Source organism: Takifugu rubripes, unplaced genomic scaffold (genome assembly GCF_901000725.2).
Source record: "Takifugu rubripes unplaced genomic scaffold, fTakRub1.2, whole genome shotgun sequence".
NCBI classification, from domain to species: Eukaryota; Metazoa; Chordata; class Actinopteri; order Tetraodontiformes; family Tetraodontidae; genus Takifugu; species Takifugu rubripes.
In genome coordinates this window covers 38,158-48,578 of record NW_021821642.1, presented here as the reverse complement: position 1 = coordinate 48,578, position 10,421 = coordinate 38,158, and the positions used below count along the sequence as shown (strand labels likewise).

Here is a 10,421-nt window from a genome sequence, read left to right as displayed (position 1 = left end):
GCTGCTCTGTGAGGCTCTGTGCTGCTCTGTGCTGCTCTGTGCTGCTCTGTACTGCTCTTTGAGGCTCTGTGCTGCTCTGTGCTGCTCTGTGCTGCTCTGTGAGGCTCTGTGCTGCTCTGTGAGGCTCTGTGCTGCTCTGTGCTGCTCTGTGCTGCTCTGTGAGGCTCTGTGCTGCTCTGTGAGGCTCTGTGCTGCTCTGTGAGGCTCTGTGCTGCTCTGTGCTGCTCTGTGAGGCTCTGTGCTGCTCTGTGCTGCTCTGTGAGGCTCTGTGCTGCTCTGTGCTGCTCTGTGAGGCTCTGTGCTGCTCTGTGCTGCTCTGTGAGGCTCTGTGCTGCTCTGTGCTGCTCTGTGAGGCTCTGTGCTGCTCTGTGCTGCTCTGTGAGGCTCTGTGCTGGTCTGTGAGGCTCTGTGCTGCTCTGTGCTGCTCTGTGAGGCTCTGTGCTGCTCTGTGAGGCTCTGTGCTGCTCTGTGGCTCTGTGCTGCTCTGTGCTGCTCTGTGCTGCTCTGTGAGGCTCTGTGCTGCTCTGTGAGGCTCTGTGCTGCTCTGTGCTGCTCTGTGCTGCTCTGTGAGGCTCTGTGCTGCTCTGTGAGGCTCTGTGCTGCTCTGTGCTGCTCTGTGCTGCTCTGTGAGGTTCTGTGCTGCTCTGTGAGGCTCTGTGCTGATCTGTGCTGCTCTGTGAGGTTCTGTGCTACTCTGTGAGGCTCTGTGCTGCTCTGTGCTGCTCTGGGAGGCTATGTGCTGCTCTGTGCTGCTCTGTGAGGCTCTGTGTTGCTCTGTGCTGCTCTGCGCTGCTCTGTGCTGCTATGTGCTGCTCTGTGCTGCTCTGTGCTGCTCTGTGAGGCTCTGTGCTGCTCTGTGAGGCTCTGTGCTGCTCTGTGCTGCTCTGTGCTGCTCTGTGCTGCTCTGTGCTGCTCTGCGCTGTGCTGCTCTGTGAGGCTCTGTGCTGCTCTGTGAGGCTCTGTGCTGCTCTGTGAGGCTCTGTGCTGCTCTGTGAGGCTCTGTGCTGCTCTGTGAGGCTCTGCTGCTCTGTGATGCTCTGTGAGGCTCTGTGCTGGTGTGTGTGCTGCTCTGTGCTGCTCTGTGAGGCTCTGTGCTGCTCTTTGAGGCTCTGTGCTGCTCTGTGCTGCTCTGTGAGGCTCTGTGCTGGTGTGTGTGCTGCTCTGTGCTGCTCTGTGAGGCTCTGTGCTGCTCTGTGCTGCTCTGTGCTGCTCTGTGAGGCTCTGTGCTGCTCTTTGAGGCTCTGTGCTGCTCTGTGCTGCTCTGTGCTGCTCTGTGCTGCTCTGCGCGAATGCTCTTTGCAAAAACCTCTCCACCATAGAGCTAATACTGCCTGCGCACACTCTGACAATGAGAGCGCCACTGCCACCTACTGTAGTGGAGGTGCAATTACACTTTATTCTAGTACAGCAAAAAAAACATGTTCCCCAGGGTCACACACCCCCCCCCCCCCCCCCCCCCCCCCCCCCCCCCCCCCCCCCCTCCCCCCGGCATCGCACGCCGACTCCAGCGACCATAGTCAAGAGCGTTCCGGGGGCCAGAGCGGCCGACGTAGAAGCCAATCTGAAGCTCCTGGTGAGAAGTAAACGTAAATTTGGTAAAGTTATTATTCACGTCGGAGCCAACGACACCCGGCTTCGTCAGTCGGAGGTCACCAAAATTACCGTATTTTCCGGACTATAAGCCGCACCTGTATATAAGTCGCATCCGCTCAATTTTAAAAATAAATAAATCAAAAAAAGATATACAAGCCGCACCGGGTTATGAGCCGCAGATATTTATGTTGAAAAATGAGATATTTACTGCATGTTCAGAACGATTTTGAACTGTAAATGTACATGTAAGTACCTGAACAGATTCTTTCCTAACAGTGCCTTTTAACACGGCAGCAACTTTGTTGATTAAAACGGAACAGAACCAAGAGAAAATAACCAGTATTTCTCTTCATTTCTCCTGTGTTTGAAATCACAAGTCACTTTCATCCTCTTGGCTGAAACCCATGAAGTCGTCTTCTTCAGTGTCGGAGTTGAACAACCCCAGAAGCGCTTCGTCACATCTGTCTCCATCAGTCTCGCTCTCCGTATCATCCTCCGCTGAAATTGGCTCTGAAGGTGCGCCGCTCTCTTCGCGTAGCAGTCCAGCCTTTCGGAACCCGTTGGTGATCGTGGATTCTTTCACAGCACTCTACGCTGTTAGGATCCACTGACAGACATCAGAAAAGGACGCTTTTCGCATGCGGCCGGTTTTTGGGAATGATTTCTCACCACTTGTCATCCAAGTCTCCCACTCAACCCGGAGTGCAGCTTTAAATGCCCGATTCACACAGATGTCAAGTGGCTGCAAATACTTTGTTGCACCTCCGGGAATCACAGCTGGAATAGAGTTTGTTTTGGTGATCGCTGCTTCCACAGAATCTGTGATGTGGGCCCTCATGCTATCCAAAACAAGCAGTGCTTTTTTCCGGTGAAAAACTCCTCCTGCGCGCTTGCTGTAGCACTCTGTTAACCATTCCTTCATCAGGCCTTCCATCATCCCCCCTTTGGTGTTAACTTTGACCACTATGCCACTAAAAATCCCCAGTGGTGGAAGTTGTTGTCCGGATGCCGTGCATGCCCGAACGCAGGTGAAGTGCGTTCTCTCGTGGCCTGTTGTTTTCAACAACACGGATGATGCGCCTGTCTTGTTAACAGTCCTGGTCAGAGGCAGAGCAAACGTCAAAGGTGCTTCGTCCATATTTATTATGTCGTCTGGTCCGATGGAGTGTTCTTGGATCTTTGTTTCAACAAATTTGTGGAAGTTTTTAATATTTTCCTGATAGTCAGGGGGGAGTTCCTGACAGAGAGTGGTCCGTGTCCTGATGGACAGGTTTTTACATTTCATAAATCTGAAACACCATGACGGCCCCGCTTTGAAATCTTCAATATTCATTTCGCGGGCGATTGTTTTGGCTTTAAGTCGGATCTGTAGAGTGGAAACACCTCGGCCACCTGCTCGCTGTGTGTTCACCCAGTCCTCCAGGACATTTTCAAGTTCAGCCCACCTGCTTTTATGTCCCCTGGAAGCTTTTTTCGACTTTGGGCATTGCATTAGCTCCTCCCGCTGCCGCCTCCAACGTCTCACCATACATTCATTAACGCTAAGCTTGCGTGCAGCAGCGCGGTTTCCTTCCTGGCTAGCTAGATCAATGGCCTTCAACTTAAAACCTGCATCATACGAACTTCTTCGTGTGGGTTCCATGATGAAGGGGCGAGGATTTGAAAACAATTAACAGTTGGTAATTTGTCGTCCGTGTTCTATCTGCTAAAGAAAAAGTAGCGTTTTCTTCTTTGCGTTGATTTTTCTTAGTTTTGATTCTAGTTCCGATTAGAGCGCCCCTAGCGGTGGAAGAAAAATCCATAAATAAGCCGCACCATAGAATAAGCCGCAGTGTTTAAAGTTTAGGGAAAAAGTAGCGGCTTATAGTCCGGAAAATACGGTAACTTGGAGTCGGTGTGCAGCTACGCAAAAACGATGTGGGACTCCGGAGCATTCTCTGGTCCCCTCCCCAATCTGGCCAGCGAGGAGATGTTTAGCCGCATGTCGTCGCTCCGTCGCTGGCTGTCACGGTGGTGCCCCGAAAACCAGGTGGCCTTTGTAGACAGTTGGAGCACTTTTTGGGGAAAACCTGGTCTGATTAGGAGAGACGGTGTCCATCCCACTATCATAGAGGGCCATAAAACAGCTATTCTGCAAGCTCTGAAACCAGACTACAAAGCAAATGATGTCCTTTTTAGGACTAATTATTGTTGCAACTGGGGGCCAAATTATGCTGAAATTACAGCACCGTTGCAAAGACTGATGTATGATAACTTAAAAATGACTTCTCCACTAAATTGGACTGAAAATGCAGAAACGGCCTTCTGTGACATGAAGCAAGCCTTGGTGTGGAGCACAGCTTTAGCTTTGCCAGATTACAGCAAACCTTTGGTTCAGATGGTTGATGGCACAGGACATTTGATGACCTCAGTCTGAGCTCAACAGTGGAGCTAAAATGAAGCCAATAGCATATTTCTCCTCTAAACTTGACTCTGTAGCACAGGGGTCACCAACCTTTCTGAGACGGAGAGCTACTTCCTGGGTACTGAATCATGTGAAGGGCCACCAGTTTGATACACACTTCTGAAATAGCCAATTTGCTCAATTTACCTTTAACTAAATGTCGTTATTAATAGTTAATGATATTCATCTCTGCAAAGACACTGATCATGTTAATGATTTCTCACAATCAATATCAACGATGATTTAACAAGATCGGGAACAGATGAATATCAATATGCAACACTTTATTTCTAGATTTTGTCTTAGTGCAAGTGTTTTTCAAATTGAAATAAATGTTCAAACCATTTTAAAATGATCACTTCTCCAACAGTCCTAGGAAATCACAATGTCCCATTTTTACCAGCCACTGACAGTTTTAACAAATCATGAATTACTTTGCACCACGTTTGTACAAATAATAAATCATGTAAAATACAAAAATAAACTTTCAGATTTTAAAATAAATCTGATTACGTTTTGAACTTCACACTTCAGTCTGCAGATTTTTTCACATGAACATTTTAACATAAACAATTGTTCCATTTTACAAACACATTTAACAAATTCTGAAGGAGACACCAAATCTGGTGTCCGTTTCTTTGTCCGTTGGGGGGGAGCCTGGCGTTGCTGCGGTTACCAGTGTGTTGTCCTCTGGTGGGGAACTTGACAGTGCAGCTCTGAGTGAGTCTGGCAGATGTGCATCAGGGAGGCGTCTTCTGTGTTGGTTCTTGATGAAGTTCCTGTCAGAAAAGGCTGATTCACAAAGAGAGGTCGAACCAAAAAGGCTTGCAACCTCCATAGCTGCTGTACATACACCACTGTACTTTTCTGTGTCAACAAGGCACCAAAAGTTTGGTGCAGCCTGAGAGGCTTTGAGCTGCAGCTCATTTCACAATGTTCCAATTTCAATTAGCATCTGTGCAGCATCCAGGCTGAAGGTTGCACTGAACTGCTGAGCAATGCATGATATGTCCACGTTCATGAAAGGGTTAGAAATGAAGGACACACATGGCTCAAGCTGATCCAGGTCCCAAAACCTGTTCTCAAACTCTTGCCCAAGTCTTTTTATGAGCTGAGAGCACTTTTCTGCGCTTTAGTCCAAAGCCTCACATGCAGAAGCGTTGTCTCTCAGCACCATCTGCACAGAGGGGAAGTGCAGCACCTTTTGTCTGTAAATGCACAGAGAAAATGTTCATCTTGGCTTTAGATGCATTTACAGCACTGATCCTCTCAGCAACAGTCTCACCTTTGCCTTGCAGCTCCCAGTTCAAACTCTTCCGTTTCCCAGTAATGTCCGTTAAAAATGCAAGGTCCAGTGTCCAGCCAGTGTCCTCCAGCAGGGCGGCGTCTTCCCCTCTGGACTGCATGAACTCTTATTTCACTCAAAAGGGACAAAAAAGGAAGCAGCAGGTCACCATATTCAGTTGGCAGCTCCACTGGGGAACAATTTGAAAATATCCTGTTGAAATTATTCTAAATTATTCTGATTAAAAATAAAATTGGCACGCTGATTCCAAAATTACAGTCATTTCCCCCCCAGCCCGTCAAGTTTTGAAAGCTTCTCCTCCAGATCAGCAAATTTCCCCTAATGAGCTGGAGTCAGACTGGCCAGCTGATGACAACTGGATCAGCTCCGTTGGTGCCGTCACCATTAAGAGGTGTGTGCAGCCCCCAAAAGGTCAGAACTGTCAATATCCTATAGGGACACTTTGAACCAGAGGGGATCCTATATGTAGCGGGGTGGGGAGAGGTGGAACGTTAACGACAACGCCACCTGGGGAGTTTCACCCCAGGAATTAACCGGAGAACAGGCACGCGCAGATAAGGTTCTGTTCCAGAGGCAGAGACAGGATTGAGGGTTATGCACTACAATTTTATTAAATCCAACTCAACAAAAAAATAACTCGGCTGTACAAAGTCAAACAAAAGGGGTGGACAGGGCTGGGGCCCCACCGGCAGGTAAAACTCAATCAGGGGAGATAAACAAACTAACAACACCCGTGCTACTGCAAACAAAACTACACACGAGGGGGGTGATGAAAACGCCCTCCACCAGGGGTTGGGTCCCCGCCGTGGCCCGCAGCACCTGTCCAAAGAAAAGAGAACAATTACATTTACAATGATAAACAATCAGACGCGACGAGCGCACACTTCACACAGACTTCACACAGACTTCACACAGACTTCACACAGACTTCACACAGACTTCACACAGACTTCACACAGACTTCACACAGACTTCACACAGACTTCACACAGACTTCACACAGACAGGCAAATAAATGGTGACCAGGTCGTCTAAAAGAACCCAACGTCAACCAAGAAACGAAAAGCAACAAACACTAAAAAGGTAAATATAAATTGATACAATTTACACACTGTCAAGAGTCTAAAATTTAGGCAAAAGCTCCGTGGTCGCCTCGGCGGCACCACCACGTCTCAGCGCCGTTTCTCCGAGCCCAGGGGAGCGAGGGGAGAGGGAGAGAGAACAGGAGAGAATCCCGAACCAAAGGACCGAGCCAAAGCAGCCGTGGGTCCAGTAAGCGAGATAGTCCGTGCCGACTGTGTTTGGTGGCGCCACCACTCCGTGAAGGGTTCCCGCTGGGGCAACGCGACCCACCGACGCCAGGCGGCAGCAAACTGCAGCAAGAACAGCCCCATTAACATTTATCAACCGAGTGGGGGAGTCAGTGACGCGCATCGCTGCGCCTTACCTGCCCAGTGCAACTAGCGCGCGCGCCCTCACGGCACAGCGCTCTAGGCGGAAGGATGGCGGGAGGAAGCACCGACCTTCCTGGCGCTGCCAGACAGCTCGCGCTGTGAAACAGTTTGTTGGTCGAACCGCCCAGATCAGCCGCAACCCCGCCGTAGCGTCGAAGGGGGGAAACAACTAAAGCCAGCTGGAGGCAGTGCCTTATATAAACCTGTTCTCCCCACCCACCAATTAAGGCACTACCTCCATAGGGCACCTGTTCGGAGGGCAGGCCACGCCCTGCCACATATAGATCAAAAAGTTGACACAATTTGATTCCGCACCCAAAAACGAACATCTGTCAGCCGAACTCCAGTTGTTTCCCAGTATTTCAGTTCAAACGTGGACCAAATTGTTCTGAAGAGGCGCTTGTGCCGGATATGACGCGATCCAACCACGAACACGTGACGTGTAGAGGAAGAAGAAGCGAAAGTGAAAGTTCTCAACTTCGGGCTCCATCTTGAGTGACCGAGCCCTGATGGAAAACCTCTAATATTCAGGTAGCATTTGGTTCTTTCACTGCTGTCGTCTCGAATCAATGTTCCGCTGCGAGATGCGGCTTAATAACCTGCGTGTGCGCAATGAGCGTGCGCGTGTTTCGGACGCACATTGCGGCTGGTCGACGGGAATGTTGTGACGGATGATCAAACTTTGTAGCGTGTTTCCTCTAACTGCGTTTTCCGCTAACCCTGAGCCAACATTTTAGAGGCTGAGGAAGCACATTTTAATACTCACAATAAGTCACAATATTATTTGCAGTTAGTGGAAAAATCCACGGAAAGAGGGACACAAACGCGACAGTTTTAGCCTCCTCTCTTTGTCCCTCCACCAGGGGGACAATCAATCCTTTATTTAAAAAAGGAGAGTATGTAAAGAGGGAGAGATCAAGGCATTCCATTTTATTGTTTTAACAACTGGTTCTTTGTGGAATATGAATTTGTTATTATGGATTTATGAAATGTGTTCTGTTTTGAATGAAGCAGTCCAGAAAACGAAAGGAAACCTAAACCCATGGTGTTTTGATATTTGTGGTCCTGTACATGTGGTCAGATCAGATTAGTCTGAGCAGAATTGGGTGTTTTTTGCCCTTTGCTGTGTGTCATCTATTCTATTCAGCATGTTGGGTTGCTTGACTTCTGTTGGGTTGTGTCAACTTGATCATCACTTCTGAGATATTGACACACCTTTTTCCTGAGGCTGGCTCCAATGCTGCCAACACACCTGGCCATGGATATGGTGGGACTTCTGTGGTGAGAGGGGTCAGAGGTGGTGGACAAGCTCTGCTCCAAAACAAGCTTGCTAGATATGTTTGGGATCTCCTCCGCCACAACCAGCAGCTGCAACTAGTAGCTGTGCACGCCATGCAGAGTTTTGACCTCTAGGTCAGGCTACAAATGTTTTTTCCAGCACCATCATGTGTTCGTGAGAAACATGATGCACCTGATCAAAAAAAGCTGCTTGTAATCTGACAGACGAGCCATGATGAGATGTCAAGGTGCGTTGTTGAAAATGAAGATCCTCTTCTTGGAATCCTGTCTGAGATGACAGAAGATGATGCTGCATTTGACCCACTTTGATGATGTGATGACGTATTTCTGTTTAGTTTTGAATGCATTCTCATCTTATTTGTTGAATTTATTGTTGAGAACTGACATCTTGAAAGAATTTAGGTTTTCTCGTAAACCATAACCAGATAAAAAATGATTTCATTTGTATTTGTGTGCGTCCGTCTAATGCCACCGCACCTTCTGAAACACCCAGGAGAAACATTTTTTCCACAACTATTTTATATTTAACATGGTGTAAACTTTTAAGATGTCCCAAAACTTTTCCCCAATATATATGTGGCCTGTATGATGTACAGGGTGACATCATATAATAGATTTGGATGTGAATGAGCCGACAATACGTCATTGGACAGACCTCTGCTTGTCTTCATGCTGAGAATCATGTTCTTTAATCTTCTTTTCTGTGTCAGCAGACTGTTCCTGCTTCACCGTTTAGACTCACATTTAAAAATGAGCGAATGTGTGATGGAAGAGGAAGAGAGAGCAGAGTCCACAGTGTCCAGCTGTGTGTCCATGAAGAGCGACAGGTCCAAAGAGGAACCTGAGAGGAACTTCGGTATTGGACCTCGAGGCTCACCTTTAAAGTAAGGTTTTCTGAACCACAACTCTGCCTTAGAACATTTCACAACCACACAAAACATCATTTTGTAGGTATTAGCCTCCACTATCGTGAAAAATGAAATTCATCAGGTCCTTAAAATGAAACGGTGCACAGTCCTTTCACCATGTTGGCCTGTGGAAAACCAGTGTTGTGGGCCCGATGGACCAGCGTCCCCGTCGTTGCCGGACCACCGTTGGCCACCAGTTGGGTTTTGGGATCAAAGTGGGGGCGTTTCCTGTATCCGGTTCTCCTCACGGATCCATGACTACAACATGTTGCTGCAAGTGCAGAGACGTTTGCTCTGGAAAGAACTTTAGAGCACATTCAGTGCTGCAGGATGAGGGGCTGGAAAAGGTGCCAGTTCTTTTCTCACTGCAGGGAACAGTTAAAAAAGCAGCTTAAACTCTGAAAACATGAAAATGATACAGATACATCATAGATTTATTGATTCAGTTGTTATCCAGAATGGATTAGAAATGTTCCTGTTTGATAAAAATGCAGTGAATTGGGATTATTTAACTACAACCTCTCCAGATTATTTACCTTCATCACAGTCTCATCACTATTTCTGATGTTTCCTCAGGATGGACGAGGACAGAGCAGAGTCCACAGTGCCCAGCTGTGTGTCCCTGAAGAGTGACCAGTCCAAACATAAACTAATATACTTCAGAGGTTCAGAGGAAATGTAAGAAAACTAAAGCGTGATGATGTGTTTGTGTGGCAGCTGTTAGTCACATTAACAGCAGCAGGTTGTGAGTTTATTATTGGAGATGTTTAACACTTAAACCTCAGACAGTCATATAGTTACAGACTTAATGTGAATATTGTTGATTAGAAACAAGAATCATGTTTAAACTGAAAGATGAATTCAGACATAAATGCTGGAACAATATTGAGTCTTGATCAGGTTCTTTCATCCTATAAATCAAAGGACTAATAGAGATGTGTTTCATAGTGAGAGGGGGGAGCACATCCTATCAAACTGGGACCAGGCAGCTCCACCAGGAGAGTCCTCTTGTTCACAATCTGGAAGCAGATCTGGAGATGCTGAAATGAAGCCCAAACAAAGTAAAACTGTTCAATATGAGATTTAATTTGTGATGTTATGAATTTGTAGTTGTGTTGATGATTTATTATAGATGGAAATCATTGGTTTACTTATGTTCAGGAAGTGATCTGCAGGAGGTGATAGAAGGTCATAAGATGAGTCTGAAGAGAAGATGTGAACATGTGACTGAAGGAACTCATGAAGCAGGAAGTGGAACCCTGCTGAACAAGATCTACACTGAGCTCTACATCACTGAGGGACAAAGTGAGGAGGTGGACACACAACATGAGGTGAGACAGCTTGAGAGAACCTCCAAGAAGAACATCCAGGACACTCCAATCAAGTGCCAGGACATCTTCAAAGTCTTATCTGAGCAA

The 10,421-nt window shown here is 47.3% G+C and overlaps 2 long non-coding RNA genes across 2 annotated transcripts; one reads left to right on the top strand and one right to left on the bottom strand.

Moving 5' to 3' along the window:
- Positions 1–6,097: 6,097 nt before the first annotated feature.
- Positions 6,098–6,950, bottom strand: LOC115248586 (uncharacterized). Its single transcript, XR_003887405.1, has 3 exons — positions 6,790–6,950; positions 6,455–6,715; positions 6,098–6,161 (listed from the first exon to the last, which is right to left on the bottom strand). It is a non-coding gene; the product is annotated as an uncharacterized lncRNA (long non-coding RNA).
- Positions 6,951–7,305: 355 nt separating this feature from the next.
- Positions 7,306–10,011, top strand: LOC115248588 (uncharacterized). The gene is made up of 4 exons (XR_003887407.1): positions 7,306–7,327; positions 8,809–8,979; positions 9,580–9,681; positions 9,952–10,011. It is a non-coding gene; the product is annotated as an uncharacterized lncRNA (long non-coding RNA).
- The last annotated feature ends 410 nt before the right edge of the window (positions 10,012–10,421 follow it).